The sequence below is a fragment of the Callospermophilus lateralis genome, unplaced genomic scaffold (assembly GCF_048772815.1).
Source record: "Callospermophilus lateralis isolate mCalLat2 unplaced genomic scaffold, mCalLat2.hap1 Scaffold_122, whole genome shotgun sequence".
NCBI classification, from domain to species: Eukaryota; Metazoa; Chordata; class Mammalia; order Rodentia; family Sciuridae; genus Callospermophilus; species Callospermophilus lateralis.
Genome location: NW_027512409.1, coordinates 2763669 through 2786064, shown reverse-complemented (window position 1 = coordinate 2786064; position 22396 = coordinate 2763669). Strand labels below are relative to the sequence as shown.

General features: G+C 38.0%; 1 pseudogene; it reads right to left on the bottom strand.

Moving 5' to 3' along the window:
* The window catches only part of LOC143388133 (lysine-specific demethylase 5B-like), a 58822-nt pseudogene that overhangs the window by 3640 nt on the left and 32786 nt on the right, over positions 1 to 22396 (bottom strand).

Genomic DNA, 22396 nt, shown 5'->3' with positions numbered 1-22396 from the left:
CTTAAATACTTTCTGCTTAATTATTAGTTGTACGGGACTGATCCTTCTGTCCCTGAAAGCAATAGACAAGGCCTTTCTCTCTGTTTCTTTCGCACTTTTAAAACTTAAACATTATCCCTCTTCCCTATCTAGTGAATGCACATTAACCCATATCCTACATTTAACAATGAAGTTCTGCTGGGTGCAGTGGTACATGCCTGTAATCCCAGTATTTTGGAAGGCAGAGACAGAAGGATTGCCAAGTTTGAGGTCAGCCTCAGCAATTCATCAAGACCCACAGGAACTTGAAACCCAGTCTCCAAGTAAAAAAATAAAAGGGCTGGGCATGGGGTGCAAGCCTGTAATCCCAGTGGTTAGAGAGGCTGAGACAGAGGAAAATTTTAAAGCCAGCCTCAGCAACTCAGTGAGGCCCTAAGCAACTCATTGAGACCCTGTCTCTAAAGGACTGGCGTGGGGCTAGAATTGTAATTCAGTAGTAGAGCACTTGCCTGGAATGTGTGAGGCCCTGCATTCAATCCTCAGCACTAAAAATAAAGATACTGTGTCCATATACAACTAAAAAACTATTTTTAAAAAGGGCTGGGGATGTGGTTAATGGTTAAGTGCCCCTGGGTTCAATCCCGGGTAGCAAAAAAATAAAAGGTGTTGGGATGTAGCTCAGTGGTAGAGCATCCTGGGTTCCATCCCTAAAAGACAGTACCTCTACCCTGACAGCTTCTACTAGAAAACTCAGAAACAAGCTGCTAGCTTGTACCAAAAGGAAGAGAAAGAAAGGGGGCTCAAAGCTGATTTTCATTTTATTTTTTCCCTACCACTGAGCTACATCTCTAGCCCTTTTTATTTTTTATTTGAGACAGGGTCTCAATAAGTTTCCCAGGCTAGCCTTGAACTTACGGTCTTCTTGCCTCAACCTCCCTAATGGAAGGATAAAGTTTTTTATTGTACCTGATCCTCTACAACAAAAGACTTGGTTATATCTAGATGACCTGTTACTCTCCAGCCCTCAAAAGAGCAGTAGTAGTAGTAGTAGTAGTACTAGTAGTAGTAGTAGTAGTAGTAGTAGTAGTAGTAGTAGTAATGATAATAATGATACACAAACCATGGAGAGGGACACAACTCCGTCCAGTAGAGAAGGGAGAGTGTAAATATGAGGTCCTATTTTCCCAGTCATCAGGCAAGGAAAAAGAGGTTGTACCAGGAGGCTGAGATACCTAATGGAAGAAAAACATCTTACAACAAGGCCTTTTCAGGATTAAAAATACTGGCACCAACCAAAGGAAAGTAACTTGGGTTATCAGGAAGGTAACTGGGAAAAAGAAAGACTAATTCTCCCAAACTGAAGAGTCTCCTGGTGTTTCTAAACTGACTAACTCAACAATTCTTTGTCAGGAAGACCAAGCCTTTAATCTTCCCAGTTTTACTTGGACTGAATTCAGAAAGGTAAAGAAGACCACTGGGAAATAAGCCACTTTCTCTGAGAACAATCATATAACCTATGTAATTATCCTTATTGAAGATTACAATACAATAAACGTAGTCAAGTACCGCTCTGAACAGATCAAAGGAGAATTTGTCAGAATCATTCACATTCACCTCCCTATATTCTTCTCCTGTATTTAAAGGAAATAGGGAAACATTTCTTCGACCATGATTTAATAAATAACAGTTGTGTCCTTTGCCTTTACTGATATAATCCTAGCAAACCCTGTGTAAAAAAAAAACACAAGCAATTCCACGATATAGATAGCTCCAATTTATCTATGCAGTGAGTATTGAATTGATCATCTGGTATATGCCAGGCACTGTATTTTTAAGGCCTGGAAAGAAATAAAAACACAAAAACCAAGGAAACAAATATGACAAGGGCATTTTTGGTTCCTTAACCCTTAAGTTGCTGAAGATTTAATTCATTTAGTTCATGTCTGTTCTTAATGGCACAAGAGCACTATAATTATCTCAGATAGAGAAATACGTACTAGATTTAAAAGTCAAATTATAAAAAGACTGACTATTGTCATTCTGACTGTGCTTTCCTGGTATCTTCACATTCTTCTCCTGCAGCTTCAATGGAGGAAGACAGAAAACGGCCTACCCCTTCCAGTGATGGTCAGGGAATCTGGCTTTGGCAGAAAGAATGCACAAGGTATTGAAACCCACAGCCTTTCTACTGAAGAAATAAAGGACTCCAATACTTCCAAAAATTATTCTTTCTCAAAGGCTGAATACACAGAAGGCAAAAGCTCTTCCACTCTCAGCAAATTCCATGAGGGAAAAAGGGGGCAGGTGCCAAATTTGTAGTCAAACAATAATTTAAAATACACACATATGGGCTGGGGTTGCGGCTCAGTGGCAAAGCATTTGCTTAGCATATGCAAGGCATTGGGATTGATTCTCAGTACCACATACAAATTAATGAAATAAAGGTCCATTAACAACTAAATTTTTTTTAAAAAGATATATACACACATGAAATACACATTTGGGTTAACAGACATATAAATGGAAAAAATACTTGTATATATGAAAAGGTGAACATTTGTTCTGTGGAAATGGAATGCCTAGGCAACAACTATTAGGACCAGAGGAAACTAAAAGGATATGGCAGATGAGCACATCCTTCAAGTAGGAAGCTGTAGGTGCCACGAGTGCTGGTAACACAAAGTGATTACCAAGGGAACAAACAGTGACACCATAGCTAGTGACACCAGGATCAGGAGAAAGGTACAGAGATTCCCAAAACCTGAGGAGTCCAGACTCACCTTGTTGGTCTCTGACACCTGTCCTGCTGAGGCTTGCCATCTGCTATATAACAGTCCTGAGCCCACACGGTCTTGCACAAATTTTAGATTCCCTGACGAGAGCAGTTGCTGGGCTCTGTGTTGCCAGTTCACGGTTCTTTCGATCATGTATCGAAGTGCATCTCCCTCAGGAAGGCGAACTCGGATTCGCTGCAGGGAGGCCAGCAAGGGAAGAATTTTCTCTAATGGAGGTTTCTCTGACCTCCGACAACGGGGACAAAGCCAGATTCGGAGGCTTTGAGAAATACTGGGTACCGCCACACAGCTAGTGTGGAAAGCATCCATGCAGAGTTCACACTGGATCATAGGGGTAGCTGGGGCCTTCTGACATAGGCAGACTTTCATCTCCACATCTTGGGCAGGTGACAGCAACTTCCCTTCATTGGCAAGTCTAAGAGACTGCAAAGCTTCCATTTCCCTTAGGCGAGCTTCCCCAAGTGTTGCCATCTGAAAAGAGAGGATGGTATCATAAAGAAATTGACTTCCCCAGAACTCAAGGTCCTAGTAGTTAACAGAAAGGGCCCCACAGTAATTTATCTGCATTCAAAGCCTGGCTCAGCCTCACATTGTAGTGCAAGGAACTGTGGGGAACATATTCCACTCTCTATAAAATAGAGATGAAAATAGTGTGCACCTCACAGGACCGCAATGATGATTAGCTGTGATACGTGAGATAGATCACTCTGCCTGGGGCATAGGAAGCACAGTATGAGCAATTACTTAACATACATCACTTCTTAAAAATCCAACATCTATGTACATTTATCTCCTAGAAAATTTACTTCTCTGTAAATAGAGACTTTTTTTATACTCCATGTGAGCTCATTTCTGAGGCTCTCCACTTGTTTTCAGTCCCATTAGCTTTTGCATTCTTCTAGAAAGGTACATGAGATAGAGGTCTCTTAGGCCAGCCATTACATAGTAGTAGTGTATGTCTAACTGCTCTTCAATGCTGAGGTCTTCCATGTGTGCTGAGTACAGCAATTACAGGCAATGAAACTAGAGTCCTCATTAAAAAAGAAAAAAAAAGAAACCTTTTAACCAGATTTATTTTTTTCCTCCCTCCCTCCCTCTCTCTCCTCCTTCTTTCTTTCTTTTCCGTACCAGGGATTGAACTCAGGGGTGCTTAACCACTGAACCATGTCCCCAGCCTTTTTTTTGAGGCAGGGTCTCACTAAATTGCTCAGAGCCTTGCTAAATTGCTGAGGCTGGCTTTGAATTTTTAATCCTTCTTCCTCAGCTTCCAGAGTTGCTCATACAGGTGTTTACCACCACGTCCAGCTCAGATTTTATTACATGTACACATGCATACTAAACTAAGATCATTTAATGCAAACACAACAACAAGTAAACTGCAAAGCTGCTGTTCTGCAGCAAGTTGAATGTATTCATAAAGCCTTTCTTCTTTATTAAAGAAAGCCAGCACCCAGCAGAGTTTAGTCACCTTGTCTTGAAAACAAACACAATCAACTTCATAGTTATTAAGCTGAAATGACCATTTAAATCTGCCCACAAGTGAAACTTTTTATATGCAGAGAATAAAGCACTTTCTATCTATAAGGCCTCCAGTAAATAAGCAAGCCCAAGCATTACAGATTTATTCACTATCCATCATGAAGTAAAAGTAGAGTATAAAGGTGGCAAATTCAAATTTGTACCATGTCAGAGTTGGCCATAACCTCAATCAAAAGCTGGACCATTAAAGCCCTCCTCTAGCACATTACTAAAAGAAAACAGATACATGAAGGGAAACAGATTTTTTAAAAAGCTATCAGATGCAGGACCTATTCTATTTTCTCAAGTCTCTAAAATGTTAATTTGTCAAAGGTGAAACCATTCCTAGTGATCATATCCACCCATCCTCCTTCAGTCACACCATGAATTATAAGACCAGAATGAATTATTGTCTCTTTTTGAGATTGAGGAAGAAAAATCTATGGGGGGGCAAGAAAAAATAGTTCCAAAAGTATACTAAGTAACAAACCTGTGATATATTTCTTTAAAAAATCTTATTGAAAATGAACATGATGTTCAGCAATATATATGTTATCTAATAACAAGGTGTCCTCTTGTAACCAAAAAATGGAAATCAAGTGACTGACCTTTCAGGGTTCTGCCATGCGTGCATAGGAGGAGCTCTTAAACCAGAGTCCATGGACTAGATGGGCAGAGACTGACTACACACAAAGTTTCAGACAGACATATATGCATTTCAGGGAAAAGGGACTATGACTCAGTCTTTACAAAAATGAAGCACAGATATAATAGTGTAGTTCACTATTATATCTGAGAACTACAGTAACTACACCAAAATAGTGCTTGGGTTGCAGAAATATATACATATACCCCAAAGAAACAATGTGTCAAATATATAAATAAACCAATGCAATACCACATCGATCATAAGAGGTCAGTGAGCTACAAAAAAGCAAACAGGAGAAAAGGTGCCCTGGCCCAAAGATGAACCCATTCAGTCACATTCCAACATCAGGTTGCTTGCTACATAATGTTATGGTCAACAATAGACTGTATATATGACAGTGTTCCTGTAAGATTATACTGCCTACTGACACTGTAGCCCTATTAGTTGTAAGGGTACACCTCTATGATGTTCACCCTTCCCAGAACTTATCCCATCCTTAAGCAACAGGTGATGTATTCCTGCTCTGTAATGGGCCATACTTTGTGCCAATAAAAGCATCCAAATCAGGCTGGGAGTATAGTTTTATAGTAGAGTGCTTGCTTAGCATGTGGAAAGCTCTGGGTTCAATTCCCAGAGCCACACAAAAACAGCTTCCAAATCATGCAGCTATCTTCTTTTACCTAATACTGTTCATTGAACATGAGCTTGACTTGACTCATTAACTTGAAGATGATATCTTGAATCAACAGTTTTACTAAATGCAGGTCAGACTCAGATAAGCAGTGCTGGGCATCAAACCCAGAGCCTTGTGAATGCCAGACAAGCACTTTACCACTAAGCTAATTCCCCCCATCCCTGACATCTTTCTGTGTTGGTCAGGTTTTTTGGTTTTGTTTATGATGTTGTTGTTTTTGTTTTGTGAGATAGTCTATGTTGCCAAATCTGGTCTTGTGACACTCTTGCCTCAGCCTCCTAAGTAGTTGAGATTATAGGCATGTGCTACCATGCCAGGTATCCTGGGAAGTATAAATCTTTTATACTTGACAATTTCTAATAAAACTGAGCACTTTATTCTACTTGCCTTCCCAGTATACCTGTATATCTGAAAGGGTTAAAAATTATCCTTCCCAAGGCTGGGGCTGTAGCTCAGCAGCAGAGCTCTTGCCTAGCATGTGTGAGGCACTGGATTCGATCCTTAGCACCACATTAAAAATAAACAAATAAAATAAAGGCATTCTGTCCATCTACAACTACTATGTATGTATATATATATATATATATATATATATATATATATATATATATATATATATATATATCAATAATATTCCAATAATAAAGGAGAAGAAAAAACCCTACTACGCACAGCTGAAGCAGTCTCTTTGCTTTCACTTAAAGCCCTCTCCAGGTCACTCAAACTCTCCAATTTGGCGCTTTTCTTCTTTCCCACTTGGCAAGGGCTCCTTTAACTTTCTCTGCTTCCTTTTCAATCCCAAAAGGTCAATATCACATTGAGGACACAGCACCTAATGTGGGACAAAGCACAAACATCAGCAAAATGGGTTTCAGATAAAGCTAAATAAAAGACTAGTCTATTGAAAAAAGGAAAGAAGGAAGAATGGGGAAAGGAAAGGAAGACAGGATTGCTTACAAAATATTTACTTTGATTCCAGATTCAATTAAATAGGTAAAAATATGCAATATAGGGCTGGGGATGTGGCTCAAGTGGTAGCACGCTCGCCTGGCATGCGTGCGGCCCGGTTCGATTCTCAGCACCACGTACAAACAAGAATGTTGTGTCCGCCGATAACTAAAAAATAAATATCAAAAAATTCTCTCTCTCTCTCTCTCTCTCTCTCTCTCTCTCTCTCCTCTCTCACTCTCTCTTTAAAAAATATGCAATATATCACAGACTCTAGTGATGGTGCATGAGCATCAGCTTAGAAAAAAATATAATAAAAAAGTACAGATAAAGCACTTTATGAAATAGGTGCTTTCTAATCTGGTAGTGAAGTAAAACTAAGTTTAAAAGTACAATTTCAACAAAGATAGAGGAACTTAAATGAGAACATGGTCTTTAGACACTGAATGCCAACAGGTATCCAAAAATAATTTAAGATTGCTAAAAACAATTCAGAACACAGATTCATATGTAATGATGTGATTTTTGTATATGATAGACCACATATTTTACTAAGCTAGGAGATTTTAGTGCTTCCAAGTGAGCCCGCTGTAAACCTACCTCTAAGAGAGAATATGGAGAATTTTCAGTCAAGAATGTATTAGCAGCACATTCTTTCCAAGCCTGAACTTCAGCTACTAGTGATTCCAGTCTAAGAATCATAAGAATCATCTGGAAAGCTTGTTTAAACACAGTTTCCTGGGTCCCATCCCCAGACATTCTGATTCAGTAGGTGAGGGAAGGGTCCATGAATTTGCATTTCTAACAAGTTCCCAGGTGATGCTGCTGCTGCTGGTGATGCTAATGTTGCTGGTCCAGGAAACACAATTTGAGAATGATAATGCCAAACTGGAAGAAGAATAAAAGCATCAGGTTATGGGGGATGAACTGCACCAGTGTTGCTCTAATACAATGGTAAAACTTAACATGGCTAATGGTCAATCTTCCAGATACATCACCACCTCACATATGGATGTATTTATTCGAGTTAAACATATTTAACTCAAATCCAGCAAGGCTTTGAAACTAACTTTGAAACTATAGAAGACAGAACACACCACAAAGAATCTCTTAACCAGACAAATCCAGAAGGTGGAGCATACCTCAGGAAAATTAGACTGGACAGTGAAACCGGGGAGGGGGGGGAGATGGGATGGGGAGAACTCCATGACTTTAAGAAAAAAAATAAAAAGAGCTATAGGTGCAATGGATTAGACAACCCTAAACGACATTTCTAGGGCAACAGGGTAAACTGGGCAGTTGAATATTTATGCTCCTTTATATTTATTCTTAAAGAAATGAATCTGTTAGGGCATAAATTTCTGATGGACATTTAAAATAAAAGCATTGACTCATGAGTCACATGCCATTCCTATCATTGTTATTCAGAAGAATATGGAGTGGCTGGGTACTGGCCACGGCCAGCGGAGGCAGCTAAACTAGAGATCTCTCAAGCGAATTTCCTAAGATATCAAATAAAACACAAATGCACATTTACCTTTAAATTCGGCTCCTCTGCCCTCAGCCTCAAGCTCCCTAAATGGGGAAGCGAGGAATATCATAAGAGGCTGGCGAGAGAGAGTGAGCATGTTTCGGAATGGACTTTTATTGGGGGGACTCTAGATTCTTTAGAAATTTCCATCCAATGAAGGTCAAAAAGGGCAGGGTTACAAGGACAGGTAAGGTAACTCAATTCCTGGGGAAAGAGGAAGGCACGCCCATGCATGGAGACACATTTGGCTGCATTTTTACTACCCTCAAGATTGGGGCTACCATCTCCAGCCACTTAAAAGTAGCCAGATCAACAGGGATGACTGATAGTGCCTCAACCAATCAGGAGGGAAAAACGCTGGTCACATGATGTGACAGCCTCCCACAGCTGGGCACAGCTGTGCATGCTTATAATTCCAGTGGCTCCAGAGGCTGAGGCAGGAAAAAGAATACTCCATAACCTTCTAAAATAAATAATCTAACTATCAAGTGGATTGGTCTCCTGTTGTTAATCAAATCTATGTAAGAAAAGGCAAGGCTATTTTTTTTTTCAAGTAAGAAGCAAAACTTGCTTTTTGGTCTTAAGGACACTATTGCAAAGAAATGAATGCAATATACCTATCCAGAAGCATTTCCTTGCTTTCTGATTTAAATAAGCTAGCCTCTCCATTTGCATAACCTCACCTTCTGGTTGCTACCAATCACTGAGTGAAAAGAGGGCCATGACTACAACTAATTACTATAACATCAACAACTATTGAGAAGAGCCTGCAACTACAACTCCTTGGGCGTTTACATGCATGTAAAATACTTTTGTCTTGCTAGGATTACATTTTAATTACATAATATCCCTCAAACAATGTATCTTCTTTTAAGCCCTGTTAACCAGAACAGAGGCCCAGATATTTTGTTGCAAACATTTATCTACAAATGTCCCATTTGGTATTTCTTATTAACAAGTGGTCAATAAGCATCAATTAAAATTACGCAAATATTTAGAAAACAAGAGTGTTTTATTACTAGAATCTGAAAAGAAAGCTTGAGGCTCTTTTTCCTCCCTCAAAAGATCCATCAAACCTACAATAATTACAAAGATAAAAGAAGACACCCATTTCCCCCACCAACTGCTTTTCAAATTGTTATCTAGCTAAAAATTGGGTAAATCATAGAAGGCATTTTTTCTGAACCTTACTAATGTTTCAAGTGAACTGGAGTTCGGGGTGGAAGGAAACACAGCAGACAGTACTGAGGATTGAACACAAGAGCTCATGTATTTTAAGCAAGGCCTCTATCACTTAGCTACATTCCTAGCCCAAATATAACTCTCTTTTTAAAACTTTATATCCAAGTCAATAACATCTAGCAAAAGGCCACATAATTACTTAATTGGTGATAATTACTTTGGATATAACTTTGAAACCCATTTTCTTTTGGTGTGGGGGGGTGAGAGGATAAACTTTTTCTCTCAACAACTTTTTCTTTTCTTTTTTTTCCCCTTGATCTGCAACCAAGTACTCAAGAAAGACTCCAAAAAGTGGGTTGAATTGTCTATGCTTTAAATATTTGATCCAATTGGTCAGGATAATAACAGGTAAGTATATCCCAAAAGGCTGAAAAGAATCAGTATTTGGGTCTCAACTCTTAAAAAAAACCAATCTGTGCAGTGAAATAAGATTCCACACACCATCCTTAATAACATGTCAATTATTAGCTGGGAGCCATGGCACACACCTGTAATCTCAGTGACTCAGGAGGCTGATGTGGGAGGATCCCAAGTTCAAAGCCAGCCTCAGCAACTTAGCGAGGGCCTAAACAAATGAGCAAAACCCTGTTTCAAAATAAAACATAAAAAGGGCTGGGGAATGTGGCTCAGTGATTAAGACCCTTGGGTTCAATCCCTAATACCAAAAAAATATATATCCTACTGTAATTTTACTACTCCAAAACAGGACTGCCTACCACTAACTGAAGATTCTATTCCATTTATTTCTAGTACCAAAAAACAAAATCCAAAAACCAACATGTGTGTGTGTGCGTGCGCGCGCGCACACACACACACACACACACACACACACACACACACACCCTCTCCCCCCAAAAAACTTGCTTGTCAATTATTGCTCTTCATAGATGCACTTACAAATCTGGGACATTTTCTTTTGTTTTTAAACCAACCTGCAGAGCCTCGACATCCTGAAGCCAGTCTCTGGTTTTTTGCACTGAGTCTTTCAGGGCTGCACCATTGGGCAGATATGCAGGGATCTCCTGGCTCTCCTTTACAGTTGTAGCAAGGCTGTTCAACGAATGCCGTGGTCTACATAAATTAAACAAAAAGACTTCTCAGCCTTTTCTATGAAGGTTCATTTTTCTTAAAGCTAAAATAAACCCTCATTTTAAAAAATAAGAAATTAAGTATGGCAAATAAATCTGCAAATGCAAATGGCACTGGTTATTAGATATAAAATTAAACTTTAATTGCTCTATAATCACAAATAGGATTAAAAAGCAAATGATTCAGTAAAGCATTTAAGCTCTACTTGGACCTGATCTTATGATGGTATAAACTCAAACTTCTATCTGCACAAGGTAAACAACTTACTGACAGACATCTCTTCTACGTTAAACTAGATAAACTGTCAGAATTGAGAGTTTCACTAAGGACAAAGTGAAATTCTACAGGATATTAACACATTCAAAGCAGAGTACCAAAAATTGCTCTGTTCAAAGACCTCTATTTTAGGATTACAAAAGAATGTCTATAACCTAGATAATTTCAATGCTTTATGTTGTCAAGAGGACCAACAAAAATCTATCAGAAAAAGCAAGAGTAGGAAGAAGCTTCATTCTCTCTTCTCCCTCAGATGGTTAGCCTGTGTATAATCTAAATCTAAACCTCAAAAACAGATAAAAGTATCCTGAATTACTAAATCAACAGCACAAATGTACAGTCCTGTTTCTATAGAAAAGTTGCATTATCTACATGTTATCTCTCAGCTATTTCTCTTAAGACACCCCACTTATTGGTTTAAACATTTCCACCTATTTGTAAATGTTTTCTTCTCTTGAAGACAGTCTCATTGGGATCCAGAAAAATTTCATTAAATCTTATCCCTAGAAGAGGTAGTTCATTTAAATCATTAATTTCATCATGAGTAAAATAAAATAATAATAATAATAATAATAATAATAATATCCTTCACCTAAGTTGCAAAGTAGGCCAAAATATCTAAGCTATTTCCACATGTATTCTATATGCATTTTAGCAACTGAACACTTGCAAAATGCCAACAAATATGCTCTCTGTGCTTTAAAATGTAACTATCATCCAACCTTCTCCAAGATAGGGATATGGGTTTACTATTTTTACCTGGCCTTGAGAAGACTCTTGGCTTTGTCATCCCAGTGCTCTGACACTGTAAGCAGTTCTTGCAGCCGGGCCATAGCTTTCTCCACTCCCAAATATGGGGCCAGCCCCACTCCCAGGTCTATGAGACGTCTCATATCATCTAAAGTAAGGGAGCTGGGATCTAGATAAGCTTGCTGAACTTCTTCTAGCCAATGGGCCTGCTCCAGGCATATCCGCATCTCAGCAAGCTGTGGAAGTTCAACGTCAAATTCAAAGCTAACATCTAGCAAGTCCTGTAGCTCAGCAGCACTAGGCATTTCCTCAGAGAGTAGTTTCTGGCTGTGTTGTTGGAAGTCTTCTACACGGTTCAAGAGATCCTAAAAGGAAAAAAGCAAACAAAAACAAATTGCATTTGGTGCAAATGCAACAAATTACAAGCTGTCCCACCAAAGTAGTAATTTCAAAGCCAGACGTGGTGGTGTACACCTGTAACCCAGCAAATTGGGAGGCTGAGACAGGAGGATCCCAAGTTCAAGGCCAGCTTGAGCAACTCAGCAAGGTCCTAAACAACTAAGCAAGACCCTATCTGGAAAAAGATAAAATAAAATAAGGGCTTAGGATATGATTTGGTGGTTAAACACCCTTGAGTTTAATTGCTAATAAATAAACAAGTAATTTCAGGAATTGGCTCCTTTCAGACTTAGAATCTTTAATTCACATTCAATGTGATCCTCTGACATCATCCCTCCTTGATTTTACTAATAATATAAGTAAATGAGGCAACTAACATAAGCCAACTGTAGCAAGTTTCTTGCTAAAACAAGAGACTATGTTTAAAAAAAAAAAAAAAACTCACACCAACTGTAAGAACTAGCTGGTGGTCACTTTCAAAATAAAAATTTTGAATTTTCTCTCTCTTCTACAGACATATTATAATTTCTTTATGCACACCCAATTTTAATGTATATTAAAATTTATTTGAAATAAATGAACAAAGTAATTAGGAAAGAGAATTTAATGATTAAAGTTTATTTACAGAACACAGAATTAATAATGTACTCCCACACATCCTCTATAATAACCGTTAGCAGTGGTGTTTGACTGAGGACACATGGAAGAGCATACAACTGTGTCACAAATTGTTGGAGTTCATTCACTGTCAACTGATTTTGGGATTTTCCTCCACCAGATTGATATCTTCAAAAAAAAATGTCCAAGGAAGCTGTATGAGAACCTTATTCATCACTCACAGGTTCCAATGCCAAAGAAATCTGGGACAGAAGGAAAAATCAGTTAAAACAGGTTTCCAAGTTTAGGTGACAAAAATGATCAGAAGTACATACGTAGTTTGCCTTTTGCCATTAAGCAACTGCTGGGCAACAGAGGCACACTTTTCTGCATCTTGTGTGACTAAGCGAAGGTGACGCAAAAGATCATTATCTGGGAATTTCTTCATTTCCGATTCTTCAATTAAAGACTTAAAGCTGACAAGACCTAGGAATAAAGAAAAAAGTCACCTTTTTATAATTATTATATTTATTAGTACTGTCATAGAACTGAGAGGGAGAGATTGCTTTTATATACTCTTATCTATAAACATAACTTGAACACTATTGCAATGGTCATTAATAAATTTGTTCATTTGAAGTGGGCATAGTGGCATAAGCCTGCAATCCCAGCAACTTGAGAAAAGCTGAGGCAGGAGGGCTGCAAGTTCAAGACCAGCCTCAGCAATTTAGCGAGGCCCTAAGCAACTTAGTGAGACTATCTGAAAATAAAACATAAAAAAGGGGGTTGAAGATGTGGGTCAGTGTTTCGATGCCATTGGTATCAATCCCCAATACCAAAACGTAAAAAGAAATTGATTACTTAAATAAACTTATTCATTTGAGTGGGGGGTGGGGGTGGCAGCTGGGCAAGAAACTGACTGGCAGGGGTGCAGTGCAGGAGGTACTGGGGATTGAACCCAGTGCCTCACACATGTGAGACAAGGGTTCTACCAATAAGTTACAATCCCAGTTACAAGGGTTCTACCAATAAGTTACAATCCCAGCCCTGTAGCCCTTTTGATTTTGAGACACAGTCTCACTTAGGCTGGCCTCAAACTTGTGATACTCCTGTCTCAGACTCCCGAGTCACTGAAATTACAGGCATGCACCACCACGCCTGGCTGGAGAAAAAGATTTTAAACAACTGTTTAGATGTGGTCTTCAATATGAAAATATTAAGATCTACTCAAGATGGTACACACCTGTATGTATATGAGGCTGAGGCAGGAGGACTCTAAGTTCAAGATCAATGTGGACTACTTAGCAAGACCCTATCTCAAAGGAAGAAAATAAAAAGATAGGGATATAGCTCAGTGCTAAAGTGCCTCTAGCTTCAATACCACAAAATAATAAATAAATAAAAGCTTTCCCAAGATTCTATGTGAAATGTAAAATGCTTTCATCTCTGAAACAAAGAGGTGTAAAAGGTTATTGTGTTTCCTAACAATATTGTTAAATAAACTATCAAGCACAATTCATATACTAAGTCATCACTTTGATGTAAGGGCATCTGCTTTATTCACTCTTGGGTTTTAAATGTGTTGCCAATGCTCTAGAAACCTGGCTGCACAGAGGTGGTAACCAAGGATGACTTCAGCTCTTTCTAATAATCTGTTTTGTTGATAACTTTAAGTTGTCTGCATCACAATCAGCCCCAATTTGCTATTCAGCAAGCCCCACTTTCTGTGCCACATACTTTTCTTCTTATTGATTTTTGCCTCCAAAGCTTCGTTCACATTCAAGGCCCATTCATTGTAAGATTCTGCTCGAAGCTTCAATGCATTCATCATAGGGTAGAGATCATCCAGAGTGTATCGATAACTGGAAAGAGAATACCAGACAGCTTTGAGACACATGGCTCTGGAGAAAACTTAATGTTTTATACTTACCATTTTAGCCCGAGAACAAGAAGATCACTGAGCTTTTAATAAAGATTCCATGCTATTCATAAAGGGGGGAAATCATTCCTCTTACTTACCGCAGTTTATATTTATAAGGAGGACAGGAACACAATTCCTTTACATGATGCAAGCAAACAAGCAGGCCAGGTTTACAAGAGCAGGAGATGGCAGACATGAAGCATGTTGTTTTGCATTTTATACACTGTCGCTCATCATCTGGCAACAACTCAAAATCCATTCTCTCCAAATCAATTACTCCCTAAAATGAAGTAGACTTTAGAGACTTCTAAAGGACAATAATCTCCTTGCCCCCAAGACTAAACAAACAAACAAAAAGTCTTACCAAAATACAGAAGCAGGGCAAAAATGTGTGGGATACAAAGTAACAAGGACCTCCACCTTTTTGAATAACGTAAGGTCTTATGTTTGGCTTTTCTGATCTAAGCATAAAAACAGACTGTACTAACAATGAGTAGCTGCTTATCCTACTCCAAAATGGCCTTGTCCACGTCTTCAGCAAAGATGGGGATAAAAGAAATAGATAAGCTTTCTATTTATGAGAAAATGCTACATAGAGCTTCATAGTGATATTCCTGGATAATCTATAAAAAGAATAAAAATAAAAGAGCAAGTGGGAAAGATACCCAAGTAGTAACTGTTTACTAAGTGGTCTCTTAATTTTTTACAGAAAAAGTTATCTGCAGTGATATCATTATCTCATGAGGTTATAAAATGTGTGTAATAGAAGAGACTAATTTCAAAGTAAGACTCTCAAGGGAAAATAGTCTTAAGCAGTGAATTTCACCTATATTCTACACCATCCAATTTTTAGAGGGCCCTAGTGGGATGTATCTTTTGCCACTCAAAGCCTAAACTCTACCACCTATTCTAATTATCTGCTTCTAGATCCAAATCCAACTTGAAAATGCCAGTCCTGAGCCTTCTGTTTTATTTTAACCTTTTGGCTATTTCACTTCTAACAAATATATTGACCAACAAAAACAAGGAGAGTAAGGAAAATGCTAATTAATGTTTTTTATAAATATGTAATTTTTTGGTCTTACATCTATAATTGAGAATGTCATGAATGGAGACAGTTGAAATTTTTTGTTTAAAATAAGATTAGCTACAATTACTAATGTATGAGCTTAGTAGGTCACTTAAATCCTCTGGGCATAGCTTCCCCAACTATAAAGTATCAGGGGAAGGTAGATATCCTGCAACTAATTCATAATGGACCTCAGAGAGTCAACATTTCAGCATACACCCAAAAAAAGCACATTTTTAAAAAAATTAACTAAATTCTACTTGAAGACTTGTCCCCAAAGATATCCATTAAAAATCTATTAGAGGGGCTGGGGATGTGGCTCAAGCGGTAGTGCCCTCGCCTGACATGTGTGCGGCCCGGGTTCGATCCTCAACACCACATACAAAAAAAGATGTTGTGTCCACCGAAAACTAAAAATTAGATATTAAAATTCTCTCTCTCTCTCTCTCTCTCTCTCTCTCTCTCTCTCTCTCTTTCTCTCTCTCTCTCTCTCTTTAAAAAAATGTAAAGAATCGTTGACAGCCTATACTTGTACAGTTGTTTTTTGTTTTTTGTTTTTAAATCTACTAGAGGGCTGGGGTTGTGGCTCAGTGGTAGAATGCTTGCTTCGCACGTGTGAGGCACTGAGTTTGATCCTCAGCACCACATAAAAAGATAACAAAAAAGGTACTAAAAAAATCTACTAGAAATGGCCAGGCGCAGTGGTGCATGCCTGTAATCCTAGTGGCTTGGAAGGCTGACACAGGAGAATCGTGAGTTCAAAGCCAGCCTAGGCAACACAATGTGCTAAGCAACTCAGTTGAGACCCTGTCTCTAATATAAAATAGGGCTGGGCTCAGTGGCTGAGTGCCCCTGAGTTCAATCCTGGTACCCCACCCCACCCCCGCAAAAAAAAAAAATCTACTAGAAATTAAAAGTGAGTTTAGTGAGGTTCCAGAATACAATTAATCAGTTGTATTTTTACATGTTAGCAATTAGAAAATAAAAAACTTTAAAGTGCCACTTATAATAACGCCAAAAAAGAGAAAAACATAATTATACCATGTTCATGAACTAAAAGACTCAGTATTGTTAAAAGTATCAATTATCCTCAAACTATTTATAGGTTTAATAAAGTCCCAAACAAAATCCTAATGAGTCATTCTGGTAGAAATCAATCAGCTAATTCAAAGAAAATAAAAGAGACAAAACTATTTTTAAAATAAAGAACAAAGTTGTAAACCAGGCAAAGTGGTGCACACCTGTAATCCCAGAAACTTGGGAGGGTGAATAAAGAGGACTGCAAGTGAGACCTTGGCTCAGAATGCAAAATACATAGGGGCTGGTGATGTGGCTCAGTGTTAAAATGTTTGCGTTCACCCTGGGTTGAACCCCCAGCCCCCAGTAGGGGAGGCAGGGGTGGTTTTGTAAGATACAAAATTTTAAAACTTCTTAGAAAATTACAATAATGAGGAGCATATGGCATTAGCAATAGGACAGATGTACATATGTATGAAGTGATTTTCAACCAATATGCCAAGGTAACAATGAACAGAGATACTTTTTTCAAAATATGATGCTGGAACAACTAGACATCCACATGAAAAAAAAAATAACTTTGACCAATACCTTATTACACAACAAAAATTACTTGAAATGGATCAAAGGCCTAAATATAGTCTTCAAACTATAAGATTCTAGCCAGGAGTGGTGGCACACGTTTATAATCCAGCCACTCAGGAGACTGACAGGAGAATCTAAAGTTCAAGACCAGTCCCAGCAACTCAACAAAAAAAAAACCCTGGGGGGGGGGGAGGGTAGTGCTGGGGATGCAGCAAAGATAGGAAAGTAGGACCCATACCCCGCACCCCCCACCCCATGATATACAAAAGGAAGAAATCTGGCTGGGGATATAGCTAAGTTGGCTGAGTGCACACCTCGAATGCACAAAACCCCGGATTCAATCCCTAGCACAGCAACAACAAAGGAAGACATAAAATGGACTTCATTAAAATGAATAGACACTGTGAAAGACAGTGCTAGGAGAACCAAAGATAAATCAGACTGGGAGAAAATATTAGCAGAACACTTATCTGATAAAGGACTAGTATACACAATATATAATGTACTCTTAGAATAATCTAATTTAATAAATAAAAAGGGCCTAATATGGGCTGGGGTTGTGGCTCACTGTGAGGCACTGGGTTTTATCCTCAGCACCACTTAAAAACAAATAAAATGAAAGGTATTATGTCCATCTACAATTAAAAATATTTTAAAGGAGGGGTACAAACATTTGAATACAAAGATAGAGAAATAGGTGGCAAATAAGTCCACAATAAGATAGGCAGTAAATAAAAACAAAAATGATATATTACTATACATCTACTAGAATGGCTTTCAAGGAAATTAAATACACTAAAAAAAGACTTCTTAAAGTGTGTAAGAACTTTAATAAGTTATACCCGGATGACATGCAATTAGGTGAGGAGAAACCAATTTACGAACAGTCTCCCTTAAGGCTTTCTCATCTTCAATCATAATGGCCATGTCTTCGTGAACAGTTGAAGCCACTACAACATCTAGTACATCAGCCTTAGATGCCATATTACATATCATCTCATCATGGGAAAACACACAGTAACGGTGAAGCAGGCAGTAATGCTCCACACACTGTCGGCCTAATGGCAGCTGTGTTGAAAGAAAGGAGGAGATACACTCATCTTCTATTTCCCAAAACTTCTAACTTGTACTATCAGTTAATCAAATGTTGCATTCTGGGTTAAAACATTTATCAACTCTAAAACCAGACTAAGATACCAAGACTAGACCCAGACCTTATATATCTTTAGATCTCAAAGATCTAGCATATTGGGTACCTTAGTTGAAAAGTGGTATTAAAAATATCACCAAATATCACACTATAAAATATCATACTAGCACCTATGAAGGCAATGGAATCTCAGCACCACATATTTTAAAAAAAAAGGTCCATCAATAACTAAAATATACTTTTTTAAAATATTCAACTTTATAACTAAAGGAAACCAAATGTGTCAGTAAATTGCAATACTGTGAATAATTTAAACCAGTATGGACAAAGTTCCAGACCAGAGTTGCAGAATATTAATCAATAGCCTCCTTTCATCATTAAGTCAGGATACTGAAGAGGCTAAAGAAGGTCACTTGAGCCCTGGAACTTGGGGTGAGCCTGGGCAACATAGTGAAACCCCATCTCAAAAGAACAATAATCAAAAACAAAAAACAAACAAACAAAAAGTCACAACAAAAACAAAAAATAAAGTCTTGCTACAAAAGAAAGAAAAAGTTAGTGGAATTAAATAATTGTGATTATATTACATATGCTTGATTTACAATGTGGTACAAAGAGCCTTATCTCTTTATGGACTGGAAAACAATTTGCAGACTGTCCAGCTGAACATCAACGGGTTATAGTAACAATACACAGGGCAGGTTTGAAAGCATTATATTCCATTTCCGCAGTTAGAAAAAGCTCACTAATTTGTAATTACATACCCAGTCAACAGTGCAGAAGTTAACAGCCTCAGCAAAATTAAACCCTTGGTTAAAACCACTGTGATAAGCTCTTGGAAATGTAATCACAAACTCTCCAGCACACTGATTTGTTCGATAAACCTAAAAAGACAGACAATTAGAGATTTTTGAGGTTCTCAATTACACTCTCACCAAAGATAATTTGGACATAAACTATTAGGTGATTCTCCAAAACATGAAGCTTTCTGCCAGTTAAAACTGAAGAAAAAAAGAAAAGAAAAATTATAGATAGAATGTCACCTAATTTCTGCCACAAGATGGAGCAAGTACCCCAGGCTACCATAGTTAGTTACTCTGAACAAAAAATATGGCTTCCAATACAAAACTTTGACCACATCCAGGATCGATTTTTTGATCATTTTTCTAAATACTGCTACCATAAAGAATATCCTACTGAGTATGATGGTGTAATCCCATTATCTCAGAAGGTTGAGGCAGGATGATCACAAATTCAAGGGCATACTCTGGAAGGCAAGCAAATTGGCAAGACCCTGTCTCAAATTTTTTTAAAAAATTAAAAAATTTAAAAATAAAAGGGTTGGGGATGTGGCTCAGTGGTTAAGCATCCCTGATATCATTTAAAAAAAATCCTAATGTAATTTCATTAGCCCCAAACAGGATAACCTACCACCAGCTGAAGATTCTATTTCAAGAATATCATAATAGGGCTGGGGTTGTGGCTCCGTGGTAGAGCACTTGCCTAGCTCGTGGGAGGCCCTGGGCTTGATCCTCAGCACCACATAAAAACAAATAAATAAAGACATGTGTCCAACTACAATTCAAAAATATATATTTTTTTTAAAGAATCTCATACAGAGCTCTTCCTGATTTGGATCTCAAATTTACTTCCTATCATTCCACTCTTTGGATTAACCAAACACCAAAAGCACCTGTAATATTCAAGGCACACAACTTTTACACTGAACTTACATAAGAGCACACAGCTTTTTAAGCCTCTGTATCTCGAATTTATGGTTGTTCCAACTGTGCTCAAGACCCCAAAAAAATCAGAAATTCTAGTGATGGGGCCCAGACATATGCATGGTAATGACTCTATTGGGGTTCTCATAAAGACAGACTGTGTCACATGAGCAAAATCCTTTCTATCTGAACTACTTTCTTCCTCTCCTACTCTTTGCCAAACACCGATAAGCAGAAGTTCAAACTCCTACTTCAAATGGCATCTAATTTATAAGCCCTTTCTGAATCTCAATAGTGTACTTGACACTAACAAACCACACCACCCTTTCCATTTTCTACATAAACTTTGTCCCTTTTCCCCTTAAATTGTGAATCCCTATTGCACAAGGAGCTCACAAGGAGCTCATTCATCTATTTTGTTTGTTTGGGGTACAGGGCATTAAACTCAGGAGTGCAAATTGGCAAGACCCTTTTATTTTTGAGACAGGGTGTCTCACTAAGCTGCTTGGGACCTCACTAAATTGCTGAGGCTGGCTTTGAACTTGTGATCCTCCAGCCTTAGCCTCCTGGATCACTGGGATTATAGGTGTGAGCCACTGCACCCAGCTTATTCATCTACTTCTATAGGTCCAGAATGTAGTCTTGCATGATTTGCTCAAATACTAAAGAACTAGAGCCAAGTCTTGCATTGAGCAAGCTACTTTTGACAAATGGGGCAAGACCAATCCACATTGGGGGGGGGGCGGGATCAATGAGCAAAGTACTAACAATGAAAGTATGGAAGAATTTTAGTACTTATTGGTCATTATTTTATCAGTTATAGCCCATGCATAACTTATGATACCTCAATGAAATGTCTTTTCAGTCTATTCCCATTGACTAACTAACCTGTGACGCCAAAACAGATAAAATTTAGGTCACAGCAAGATCAAGAACTCACTTTAGGGCTGGGGTTGTAGCTAAGTAACAGAGCATTTGCCTAGCACATGTAAGGTATTGAATTCAATCCTCAGCACCACATATAAATAAATAAGTAAAAAAAGGTATTGTGTTCATCTACAATTAAAAAAATAAAAATAATTCATTTTAACACTATTAGTCTATCATTTACATTTTATTTAGCTAATTAGGATGGACTCTTCAATTCCATACATCTCAATATAGACTCCCAGGCTGGGGATATGGCTCAGTTGGTAGAGTGCTTGCCTTGTATACACAAGTGCACAAGGCCCTGGGTTCAATCCCAAGCACCAAAAAAAAAAATCAATATAGACTCCCAAAATATCTTCAGAGTATTATCCAAAAGAAAGCAAGCATATGAATGTTACTTTATGTAACAGCAATCTCAGAGAAAATATCCACAGCAACTTCCAAGTCAAGACTGGGAGCCCTGAACAAGCTCAAGACCTAGAAGTAAATTTTCACTTAAAATAAAACTTGGGGATAGGGGTACAATATAAATAATTTCTATTAAGAATGATACTTTGGTTCACCATTCAAAATGAAGATCATATAGATTCAATATAATTATTTTTCAAATAGGGACAGAATATAAAGAATTCTAACACCACTCTATTTATAACAAAATCTAGCCATTTTCATAGTAAACTATGTATACTGACAGATCATTTAAGTTTTTGTTTTAGGGTTGGGGTTGTGGCTCAGCAGTAGAGTGTGCAAGGCCTTGGGTTTGATCCTCAGCACCACATAAAAATAATAAAATAAAGGTATTGTGTCCAACTACAACTAAAAAATATTTTTTAAAAAAAGTTTTTGTTTTATTGATTGTAAGACTGAAGTCATAAAAAAATTCAGTGTAGAACATATTAGTGGTGAGAGTTGCACAACCTATGAATATACTAAAGCCATTGAATAAACAATGAGAAATAAAAAAAGAAAAATATCACACTTTTTTTTTTGGCAAAGCAAGACCATTCAGTTATCCAGGTATTAGCTGCAACAAATCAGTTTCTGTGGTATTTGAGCGACTACCCCCACTGGGTTAATGCTATATATATAATACCAACTTGCATCAAGCACCTGTTTCTGCTATGAAGTATCCTATGGAAAACAGGTAACCAAATCAACTTCATTAAAAAGTAAATAATAGGGAATAAGTGGTGAATTAGTAAGTCGGAGTGATAGGAGGATTAACCAGAACATACAGGCACTTCATGAGTCATCAGGGTATTGGGGTTCATGATGGTCACAAGCTGATGGAGGAGATCTGGTTGGGACACAAAGAGCTCTGGAGCTAGTTTCTTCATTACATTTTCCAGCTGCTCAGCAGCATACCCTGGGACTCCATACAGGTTTTTGGCTCACCCCTGGAAAGAGATTATAAAAATAAATCAATCTGCAATACCAACACAAAACAAAATGTTAATCAGTTCGTATTTTTCAGACCTTGCTGTGTAAGACTTAGTTACAAAGGAATGTTCAAATTGAGGAAGTATCATTATA